We start from the raw sequence: 12,089 nt of genomic DNA, 5'->3' as shown, positions 1-12,089 counted from the left end.
AAGCACGGCCAGGTTCCAGCTTACTAAAGGCCTCAGCCACGCTAAAGATAGGGCTTTGAAGAGATGCCATAGGAGAGAGGAGAGAGGACAAGGAGGACGGGAGCTGTGTCCTAAGTACCTCTGCTTTGTAAGCTGGTCTCCCTCCCCCAAACCCCTTTCATTTGCTCAAGAAAAGTCTAGGCTTCTCACAAAATTGGCTTGGACATTTTTAGGATTGCTTCAAGTTCTGCAAGAAGAAAGTGATCCCACTAAAGAGGCTTAGAAAGTCCAATTAAATATTTCATTAATTGTGTTAGAATAAAAGAAAGGCTTTTTCAAACAGCCTTACATGCGTGATAGATTTTTTTGTCCCATAAAATTGTTGAACTCTGACCTTTGTGGGGTGGTGTGGTGCTGTGGGAAGAACTACGCACTGGGCCTGACTCCCAGCTGTGCGGTTGCAGGCTCTAAGAACTTCAGTCGAGGCCACAGGGCCCTCATCTATGAAACGGGGATAATACCTACCACACAAGGCTGTCGACAGGACGAAGTGGCACAGCTGTGGGAAAGCTCCTGGCAGGAAACAGACTTTCAATAATGTCTGTTTTTTTGAAGCCTTTCCTTCATTATTTTACTTTCTGCCATTAGAACTGCTTAATTATTCAAGATTTTTTACATCTAGTTTATGGATTATCAAAGCCTTTGCTAATAGGTCTGTTTCCTGCTGACTTTTATAAAATTACAGTGTAACTGCCTATTGGCTTGTCAGTGATGAGAAATAGCGGATGATTCAACGTTAGTATTGCCCAATGCCTTAATAAAATGGTTATGAAAAACTTTAAAACTGTAGTTAATGGAACTCTATTTTTTAAAATTTATTTTATCTATGGACAGATTTTGCCAGTTGATAGTTTTCTTATTTTTAAGGTTTATTTTTTCTGATGATGCAATTATCACAAAAATGTGAAGATAGAATAAAATCACTCATAATTCTTTTGCCCAGAAAATAACATTATTAAGTTTTTATTCCTTTTTATATGCATAGTTCCTTATATGACTCTTTCCACCTAAAAGTATATCATAAGTACTCTCCTATATTGCTAACATTTAAACTACTTTCATAACAGATATACTACGATCAACATAATCATTTTCCTAGTTTAGATATTAAAGTTCTCTGAAACTACTCTGCAAGAACTGTTTTGGAATGTACGCCTTGGTCTACATTCCTGATTAGTGCCTGAAGATAAATTTCTGGAAGTAAAATTATTGAGTCAATTTTAAGATATTCATTGCTATGTAACATGTTCTCAAAACTTAAAACCCAGTCACTTAAAACAGTAACAGTCCTTCATTTGTGTCCAGGTTTGCCATTTGGGGACAGCTTGTCTCACTCCACACGCTGTTAGCTGGCTGGGGGAGCTTGACTGGGCTGGAGGATAACTCTCACATGACGGACAGGTTGGTGCTGGCTGTTGGCTGGGGCCTTTGTTCTGCTCCAGGTGGGCTTCTCCACTGGATTCCAGAGGGAGGAAAGTGGAAGCTGCCAGTCCTTTTAACGGCTGGCCCTGAAACTGGCAGAGTCTCTTTCAGCATGCTCTCTTGCTCAGAGCAGTCACAGGCCAGTTTCCAGAGGGTGCTGGAATAGACCACATCTCTTTCTGAGGGAAGTGACAAAGAATATTTGGTCGTATTTTTAATCAATGTAAGTTTTACTTATCTAACATGACAACAAGAATCTAGGAAATCATATGATTTATTAATTATCTTCATTTTGGAGGGACTAAACCAAAAAAGATTTAGATGACTTTATCAGAACAGAAATTGATGTATAAAATTGTGTCTTCATCCCTTAATTTTCTCATTATCTCTTAGCTATCTGGTGGGCAAGCCCCTTAACCTCTCTGAGCCTCAGTTTTCCTAACTGCAAAATGGGGTTAATAGTAGGTATGCCGTGAGGTTTAGAGAAGATGTTTATGAGGGGCCTAGCATAGGTAAGGCCCATCATTATTTGCTATTATGTTCTTCCTCATGAACCAAGAGAGACCTTACTGTCAGAATATCAGAGTCAGTTCTCCGAGTGCCTGTCCAGGCCAGGATTTGGGTTATGTGAATGCTGCTATTCAGCTCACCTCAGTGTCCGTTACTCACAGGTAGGTGTTTCCACATCGTGTGTTGCCCGGTAGTGCAAATCGGGTGCCTGTTCCATATGGGACACCACTTTTGTCAGGCCACGGCTGGAGCAAATGTCTGCGGGGTACTATGATATACTCCTTTGAGAATAACCCTTTGGGAGAGTCTCAGAGCAATCTGGTGTCCATTCTTAACACTCTCGGAGTTCCATGTTTGTATTACAGTAGTTTTTACTTGTATAGCACTTGACAGTTTCCACAGGAATTTCATGTGTTTTTTCTCACAGCTATCCTTAAAGGCCTGCAGGTCAGGTCATATTATTTCAAGTTTATACACAAGGAAGTCAAAGCTTGGAGGGTTATGACTTGTCCAAAGTTAAAAAGCTAATAATTGCCAGGCCCAGTACCAGATGGCTCTGACAGGCCCTATCCAGAATTTTCCCCTTGGATAGTATGCTGCCTAATTCTCCACCAAGGACATTTCAGCAGGTGGCTGTAGGATGAGATGTACACAATGGATATTTTTTCCCCCTGTCTTCCATTAACTGGGTGGGAGAGTGTCATTGTCAATGTGGACTCTAGAATCATTGTGTGCACTTGGGTCCTGGCTCCATCTCATGTTAGTTGTGTTGTGGGAAGTTATTTAACCCCTCTGTGTCTTAGTTTCTCCACATATAAAATGAGAATAATACTGGTACCTAACTCATAGGCATATTAGAGATTTATTTATTTTTTTAGATTTTATTTATTCGTTTGAGAGAGAAAGCATGAGTGGGGTGGGAGGAGGGGCAGAGAGGGGGAGAGGCCGACTCCCCACTGAGCAGAAAGCCTGACACAGAGCTCCATCCCAGGACCCTGAGATCACGCCCTGAGCCAAAGGCAGACGCTTAACTGGCTGAGCCACCAGGCGCCCCAGGAGTAGTGGAGATTTAAATGAGACCATCTATGAAAAACACTAGCACAAAGCCTGGCACCCAAGTAAACAGTAAAGCCCCTGTTCTTACTTGGGGTGATCAGAGAAAGTGAGGGCTTCCCTTCTATCAAAATGTTGGCACTGCTGGCCTTTCACTGCCCCTGGGACTTCAGGCATGTTTCGGGAGGACCCTGTTGTGAAAGAACTCTCTTTCATAGGCGTCCACACTGCTCTGCGCCGAACCGAGCCTCCTTGCAACTGCCTTATCACGGTTTATCAGACTGGCCCTGGGGGGTTGGAGCACAAGACAAGTAAGTATTGATTGTTTCCAAAAAAGTAAAAATAAAAATAAAAAATCAGCCCTTAACCCCTGCTAACATTTTGGTGTATTCCTTGACAATCTTGTATAATCTTTAAGAAACTGGAATTGAAGGAGAGCAGAATATGCTACCCCTAAAAATGCCCCTTTAGCATTTTGATTATTTTGAATTAAAGTTATTTCAAAGACAGCTGGTGCAAGAAGGACACTCTGATCCTCCTTTGTCCCCCTGACAGCAGGAAATAAATCTCCCATGTGAAGGTACTCTGCCTGTACCAAAAGGGTAGAAGACACTCTTACCATAAAGATAGGGAATTTAGGGCCAAGAAGACTATGTTGACAAAACTTGTTATTTCTTTGCTAACTTAATACCCTAAGCCCAAACCCCTTTATCTTGTCAATTTTCACAAAGTTATTGTTTCCTTGTCTGAAAGGTATAAAAGCTGCCGGCTTTGGTCACCTCTTTGAGTCTCATATTTTTTATGGGGCTCTCATCTGTACAGAATTGAATTTGTTTTTCTCCTGTTAACCTGTCTTACATCAATATTAATTATTAGGCCAGCCAAAGAACCTAGAAGGGAAGAAGGAAAAAGTTTTTCATCCCTGCAGTTTTGGTGTGTAATGTGGAGCTCTTTACTGGCTGCAGCAGCTCAGAGATCCTGGGACATCTGACAGGAGCCAGCAGAAGGTAAGAATTCTTACCATGTCCATCTCCCAGTTCTCTGCCTGCAGGGTCTGGTGGAAGCAGTGGTGAGAGTTCTTTTCTTTTTCTAAATTTAGATTAGCATGAGAAGATATTTGTGTGAACTATCCCTGGGGTAGAGCTGGTAAAGGCTTGTTATGAGTACTCTTGTTTTCTATTGCTCTCTTTCCTCCCAGTGATGGTGATGGTTTTCTTTGGTCTCTCTCTTTTGTGTCATTTGGCATAACAAAGAAAACCACAGAGTGCAACACAGGCATGGGTCCTATAAACCCGTTGTTTGAGCTGGCCTCACAGACCAGTGAGTTCACGGTTCTCAACAGACCAGCGTCTATTTAGACAAGCTTTGCTGTGGGTCCCGTGTGTAAAAACTGGATTAAGTTTTTCTTTCATCTTGTTCTATGTCTTGAGAGCTTGGCTTTGTAACTAGTGTGAATATTGTCTCGGGTTTCTGCCAGCCAGAAGATGTACATACCAGCTTGCATTTGGTGGCCAGTTGAATAGATGAGGGTTCTAAGAAACTCAGTTACAAGCAGCACTATCCTTGTCTGGTTGTGCCAGTTCTTAGGGGAATTTGTTGCAAGAGGTTCCAGTCCATAAAGGACCTTTATTGTCTCAACTTTTATTGTCTTGTTGGTGCTGGAAAAGTCCCATTCAGGAGCACCTGCCTCCGTCTGTAGCTGGAGGCATCTCACGTTCTCATGGGAAACTGGAGACACTATTTGCATTACACCATTCTTACTGCCTGTGACCACGAGATTTTGCTTTTGTAGGGTAACTCTGGGAGTGAACTTTCTGAACTTTCTGGTGCTGCATCTTTTGTACTCTCTTTTGGGATACCTCTTATATCTTGTGTGCCATAAAAAGGTTATTGGCTTGAGTCAGGATTGAAATTAACATAAGATCCTACTTTTCAATGATGTGTGCTTTGAATTGGAAAAACTTCTGTATTCGAAAAATATTTGGGAGAGCTCTCATTCTGAACAGTTGTCCTGTTGTTCCTATGGAAAGATCAAATTAAAAATTTGATACCAAGGAGTATAATGGTTAGCCTTAGGGACTTCCTTAACAAGATGAAAGAACAGAAATTAGACTTAGAAAAAAATTAAAGTCCACAATCAACATAAATTCCCTTTCTGAAAATCTAGCCTCATTTCCTTAGCAAATTCCCTTAGCTCCCCAAACTCTTCCACCTTCCCCAGAAAATCCCTTAAACACCTACCTGCCTATTTTAACTTCCCTTTCCCTATAAGCTTTATAGATGACACTCCAACCTCATCTCTAGGCCCAGGGTATACAGGTTACTCATGTAAATGCTGAAAGCCAGGGAGTGTATTTAGCAGTAGCACCAGGAAGTAAATTTAGCAGAAGACTTGTTTTGCTGTCCCTTCAAACTGCTCCTACTTTCCAGGTCTCTATAACCAGGCTCTGCCAGTCTTAGGCCTTTCTATGCAATATCCTTTGCAGATGTAATCTGGAACCCTCTAGCCCCACCTGAAGAACTCATGTCCTCTGGACAGCAACAGATCTTTCAAACTATAAAGCCCCTTTACCTCCACTTTCAGAAGATACTACCAAATTTAGAGACGAATTAGAAAGATTAGTGGCCAGGGGCGCCTGGGTGGCTCAGTTGGTTGAGCGTCAGACTCTTAGTTTTGGCTCACGTCATGCATGATCTCGGGGTTGTGGGATGGAGCCCCACATCTGCTCTGGCTCAGTGGAAAGTCCGCTTTCCCTCTCCCTCTTCCCTCCGCCGCCACCCCCATCTCATGAATGTGCTCACTCTGTCTCTCTGAGATAAATAGGTAAAGGTAAATCTTTAAAAAAAAAAGGGAAGAAAAGAAAAAGAAAAAGATTAGTGGCTATTTACAACCGCACTCCCAAGGACCTTGATTAGCTGCAAGGGTGTTCTTCCCACCCTTGCTTATACTGTAGTTAACAGAGAGATCAGATGGCCCCCTGGAGAAAACCCTTCTCAAAGAGGAAACACAGGAGCAGAATCTCTCCCAGGCCCTCCTACAAATGATCAGGAAATGGAACAGCTGGAGGCTGATGTTCAGGGGCTGATAGAAGCTGTCATAGAACTTTCCCCCCTAAGGTGAACTGCTCTGAGTTTGAATTCAGAAAGAAGGAGAGCATCCAAAGGCCTTTGTTGAATCCTTTATACAGATTTTTCAAAGGCATACTGCACTGAATTCTGAAGCTCCAGAACATAGAAATCTTTTCATTTCTGCCTTGGTAGGAAAATTTCTTCCTGATATAAAAAGGCAAATTCAAAATAGTGTGATTGGGTGGGCTAGTCAACCTCTAAGCATTATAATGGGAGGAGCTACCCAGTTCTTTGAAGAAAGCTATCAGGAATGCAGGAGAAAAAAGAAAATTGACAATTCTTCATTTGCAACTTGAATCTTTAAAGAAACAAAAGCATGACCCTGAGAACAACTTAAAGTCCACTGAGAGCCTTTCCTATTTTCCTCCAGACATTTTCAAATGTTGTAAAAAATCAGGACTTTGGAAACACAATTGTCCTACACTTAAAGGAAAAAGAGAAAAATTTAAATAGTAATTACCTTAGACTTCAGATAATAGACAAGTATCCCCCAAAACTCCCGGGAAAAAACTTGCATTCTTTCTCTGTCCCTTGAGCTGTAAGTCTTACCATGTCTTTGAAATATAAACACCATAGGAGATAACTAAAATACTGTCCTCAATCACGTGAAACTAAAGGGAAAAAGTGTGTGGGGAGGCTTTTAAAAATATGATCTGCTATGAAATCTCTCTTGCTTAAACTCTATCCACAGCTTTCCTAAGATTATTTGTCAAAGGCAAATACAAACCTTAAAAGTCTTCTCCACAAATAGTAAAAAATTTAGCCATATGAGTGGGTAAACTTAACTTATTCCAACTGCCAGAAACACAATTTGGATCCAACTGTCACTTGTAAACTAGTGAGTTTTATATTATTATACCGGACTCAGAGCTAACAGTTTAGAATGAAAACTCTAAGGTACTCAGTTTGTATCTGCCTGTGTGTTTATGTATGTTTATCTACGTATGTTATAAATGTGTGATTTATTTTTCCTACCTCCAGATGGTATTACCAAATTTAATTTGTAATAAAGCCCTATTTAATTGGCTTAAAGAAAGATGAGCACTTATCAAATTACATATTTCAAAACTCTCAGAAGTATAAGAGAAGTCAACCCAGGTGGTTGCAAATTCATGTCATCTAGGATAACCTTTGGTAAATAAAGGCTAGTTTAAGTTTGGTGGTTTAATCAAAATAGGAATGTCTTTAGAGTTATTGGCATTTAAGAACTGTTAATGGCATTCTGTCTAGGTTTACTAAAAGTCAAATAAGTTCATCTTATCTCTGTTACAAAATTTGTCAGCAGGAAAAATAACCTAAGATGATGGCTAGCTGATTTAATTTCTCATGAAATTTTGAGTAATCTAATATTATTTAGAACAAATGAATTAGTGGCTCAGTTGGTTGAGTGTCCGACTCCTGATTTTGGCTCAGGTCATGAACTTGGGGTCATGAGATCAAGCCCCAGGTGGGGCTCCATGCTCAGTGCAGAGTCTGCTTGGGATTCTCTCTCTCTCTCTCTCTCTCTCTCTGCCCCTTTCCCTGCTCATGTGTGCTCTCTAACAAATAAATAAATAAAATCTTTAAAAAAAAAAAAAGACAAGTGAATTAAATAAATGCAAGCAAGATAAAAATTTTTAAGTGAAATTTTCAACAATAATTATTTTTCATGATATGTCTACTTAAAGTTTCCCAAATCTCTGTGGTAACTTAGACCCTCAGAGTTTTGCTAAGTTAAGTTAAATGATGGAAATACCTTGAATATCTAGGCCATTTCCAAGTAAGATAAAATGCAGAAACATTAATTATTGAACATAGGTTTATCCACTTTTGGGTTCTTATTGCATAGAAACTAAACATATTTGGATCTGTCAGTAAACGTGTCTTGTGCCACGTTAAAAAAAATTGTACTGTAAGAAAACATACGTTTCTAGAGGTTATGAAGTGCGTTAATGGGTTTGCCAATCTATAGAATACTGGTATAACAGTTGACAATTGCATACTAGAAATTAAGGTTTTTAACAGTTAAGAATCCTAATTAATATATGAAATAGTAAAAGAAACAACACTATGCAAGGGAAGTAAGGTGTGTTTAGGCTCAGAAAAAGCATGAGATATGAGAAGTATTTTTCTTAAGGGAAAAAGTAATATAATGCTGATTATTTAAGAGAGAAATAGAGAAAGAATTTTTCTTGTGTGGTCATGCTAGCTAAAATAGAATAAATTTATTATAAGCATTTTAAAATAAGGTACTTATGTAAACAAAAACTTAATTTCTTTCATCTGCTAAAAGGACGGTTTTCTTGGACTATTAGTCTGCTCTTGATAAGATTGTGGAAGGTTTTCTTTACCGTTTGAGTAATCTGCCTAGACGGCAAAGATTTTGTGTTTTGTCAAAATAATTTCCTGTGCTTCATGTTCCCTTTATCAGGTCTTTGATTACTTAAGAAAACAGAGTCTTCTCTATTAAAAGAACTAAATTTTTTTCTTTCTACTGTGTAACTTTCTGTATTTTCCTGCAAAGTCTTTAGTTGTCACTTTGGTTAAGTGGATAACTAAGTATTGTTTCACAGTAACATATGATTAATCAAGTATTTAAAACCTATTGATATTTTTGACAAATGTCCCCCCAAATCAAATTCTAAATGAAGTCTTTTTGACCTTGAACTGACTTTGGGATTTTGCAGAGAGTCCCTAGACCACTTGAAAAATTTATTCTCTCTCCTTGAAAAAAGAGAAATGAAAAGATAATTAGGCTTATTTGATATGTTAAATTTCATAGGAAAGCATTATTAAATCAGAAGTGATGCTAAATCTTTTTTGGGTTGTACTTGTGTGGACATATATTATTAATATGTGTTCAAGAAATTGTATAAAATTCCTAAAAATCTGATATGTAATGTTATTAGTCATAAATGCATTTATCACTTTAAAATGTTCTGTGTCACAGAAATAACCAAATTTCCTGTTGATTGCTTCATAAAGGATTCTCATTAGATCTTTCACTATGGCCTTTTTAAAGTCTTCTGTCATTTCATAAGATTCCTTATGAAAAGTTTCAGCAAAGCAGACTTTACAAAAGTCCATATAGTTAATCACTACTCTTGTTGTATTTATGTAAATAATCAGACTAAAATTATTAATACAAGACTTATTTGGAAACAAATTAATCTTAATTTGATTATCTCTGATAGAAATGGGCTTGCCTATAGAGAGAAAAATGATGTTTTGTTGGAAAACTATAGTACACGCTTGTGGATATCAGATTTTAGTCCTATTAATTGTCTTTGAGATTTTGTTGTCTCCCTGTACACTGGACTGGATCCTGAAAGTGTCTAGTTTCCTCCAAAATGTAGCCACAACTCTCCAAACTAACATTTGCAATTTTCTCCCACCCTTTTGCCCTGTAATCATTGAGAACTAAAACTGCCCTTTCCCCAAAGCCATGAATGCTAAAGTTGGACAACTTGGTATAAACATCAGAGAAATCACCATAATAGCTGGTGTATGGATAATCTTTATGACTGTTGCTGTGTGATCTTTCAGAAAGATCACCAGAGACATTCAAACTGCAAAGCAGGAAAATCTGTCAAAGTGCCATTTCCTGTCCTTACTCCATCCGAAAATGTTTTGAGTCTGACATCTAAAAATCTTTTTGACTAGCTGCCTTCAGGACTCAGAAACTGGGATGATTGTCTGCTCCGATCATTAACCATTGTTTTTATTTTATTTCCAAAGAAATGTCCCCTATTAAATACCTCATGCAGATACTCATACCGTACAGGCCTAACTTTGGGAGCCTGCCTGCAACACCGCCTCCTGAAATGAGACACAACTCTTAACTGAACTGACCTATTTTCAAAGACTAAGAGACTAGTTCAGTGAGATAATGGAGCAATCTATCAATCAGCTTCTGGATTGTGAAACTTCTTGCACGTTTCAAAGGTGGGGCAGGAGAGCCGAATGTGCCACCCCAAAGTATGCCACTTTGGCGTATTGATTATTTTGAATCAAAGTTACCTAAGAAACAGCCAGTACGAGAAGAACACTCTAACCCACCTCTGTCCCCCTGGAAGCAGAAAATAAATCTCCTATGTGAAATGTTCTCTTCCTATATCAGAAGGGTAGAAGGCATCCTTGTCACTAGAGATAGAGAATTTGGGGTAAGGAAGGCTATATAAACAAAACATGTTACTTCTTCACTAATTTACTGCCCCAAGCCCAAACCCCCTTATCTTGTCAATTCTTCACAAATTTATTAGTTCCTTGTCTGAAAGGTATAAAAGCTGCTTGCTTCTTTTCCTTCTTGGGTCTCATATTTTTTGTGGGGCTCCTGTATGTAGGAAATTAAATTTGTTTTCTCCTGTTAATCTGTCTTATGTCAATTTAATTATTAGGCCTGCCAGAGAATCTAGAGGGGTAAAAGGGAAAAGATTTCCACCCCTACAGATTCATATTGTATAAAGACTTTTTGTGATTTGCTTTCTTTTCTTTATTTAAAAGTTCATAGCAGCTTTATTTGTAGTAGCCGTGAACTGGAAAGAAGCCCCATGTTCATCAATGGGTGTGTGGTTAAATAAACGTGAAATATTCCTGCCACGGAATGCTCCTTAACATCAAAAGTGAACAAACTATTAATATATCCAGTAACTTGCATAAGCCTCAAGGATATTATGTTGAGTGAAAAAACCTATCTAAAAAGGTCACAGACTGCATGGTTCTAGTGAAATAACATTTTTGTGGTGAAGGAATTGTTCCATAGATGGATATTTTTTAAATTGAATTATAGTTGACCCACAATATTATATTAGTTTTAGGTGCTGTGATTTGCTTTCTTCACTTCATGTTTACATTGTCTTTCCAGATCTTTAGAAATGCTGAAAAATATGCTTTCATGGTTGCACTGGGGATTCCATACATGGAGATGCTATTATTTATTACCAGTTTGGTATATGGGGCAGTTAATGTTATTTTCCTATTATAAATAACACTAGAGTAAACATCTTTTATGCAAATTTTTGAGATCTTTTCTGATTATATCAATTAAATTCTTATATAAATAAATTACTTAAAATAAGTTCCTAGGGGCTCCTGGATGGCTCAGTCAGTTAAATATCTGCCTTCGGCTCAGGTCATGATCCCAGGCCCCTGGGATCGAGCCCCACATCAGGCTCCCTGCTCAGCAATGAATCTGTTTCTCTCTCTCCCTGTGCCCCTCCGCCTGCTTGTGCTCTCTCTCAAATAAATAAATAAATAAATAAATAAATAAATAAATAAAATCTTTTTAAAAAAAAAAAGTTCCTAGAAATAGAATAAATTTTTAAAAATAAATTCTTAGAAGCGAGATTGCTAAGTCAAAAGGAATATGCATTTTGAGAAATATTGCTGACCTGCCCCCTAGCAAGTTGTGTCAGTTTACTCTTCCTACCAACAGTGTTTGTGTCAGTGAGCAAATCATCCAAGACCTTGCACATTTTCTAACAGACTTTTCTTTCCACCCTTTCTTCCCAGTACATTCCTGCATGAAGCCTCTACTTCAGATCTGCCCTCTGTTCCAGTTACATTGTTTTGTTCGGTGTCTCTCAAACATCCCCCATGGGTACCACCTCTGGGCTTTTGTCATACCTTTTAGGAAATGTCTTCCTCCTCTTCTGCATTTCTGAGTCATATTTCCATAATTCAAGTCCCAAGCCCTCTGCAAAGCCTTGCCTGATTGTCCAATTTAGTAAACGAACCTCCTTCCTCTGAAGTTCCTCTACCTTGATGGTCTGTGCCACTCATTTTCCACTTGTCACCTGTTATGATTTGTCTTTTAATATATGTCTGCGTTGTTTCCTGAAGGACTCATATCGTACAAAATCACATTTAAAAATCCCTTATATTACCCATAGCATACACAAATGTAGCTTTGCATATGTTACTATATTGTGACACATATTACATATATATAATAACGT

At 38.5% G+C, this 12,089-nt stretch overlaps 1 protein-coding gene across 3 annotated transcripts in view; it reads left to right on the top strand.

The window, feature by feature from the left end:
* Positions 1–12,089, top strand: part of OTOL1 (otolin 1) — a 197,276-nt gene that overhangs the window by 21,549 nt on the left and 163,638 nt on the right. For all 3 annotated transcript variants that reach the window (XR_008960687.1, XR_008960688.1, XM_057316067.1), the window contains 3 exons: positions 1,345–1,440; positions 3,243–3,335; positions 3,901–4,031. The gene's annotated coding sequence lies outside the window, so the exon portion shown is untranslated. The remainder of the gene's footprint in view (positions 1–1,344; positions 1,441–3,242; positions 3,336–3,900; positions 4,032–12,089) is intronic.

Source organism: Ursus arctos, unplaced genomic scaffold (assembly GCF_023065955.2).
Source record: "Ursus arctos isolate Adak ecotype North America unplaced genomic scaffold, UrsArc2.0 scaffold_20, whole genome shotgun sequence".
NCBI lineage: Eukaryota > Metazoa > Chordata > Mammalia > Carnivora > Ursidae > Ursus > Ursus arctos.
The sequence above is the reverse complement of the archived record's forward strand: the minus strand, read 5'-3'. Positions and strand labels throughout refer to the sequence as shown.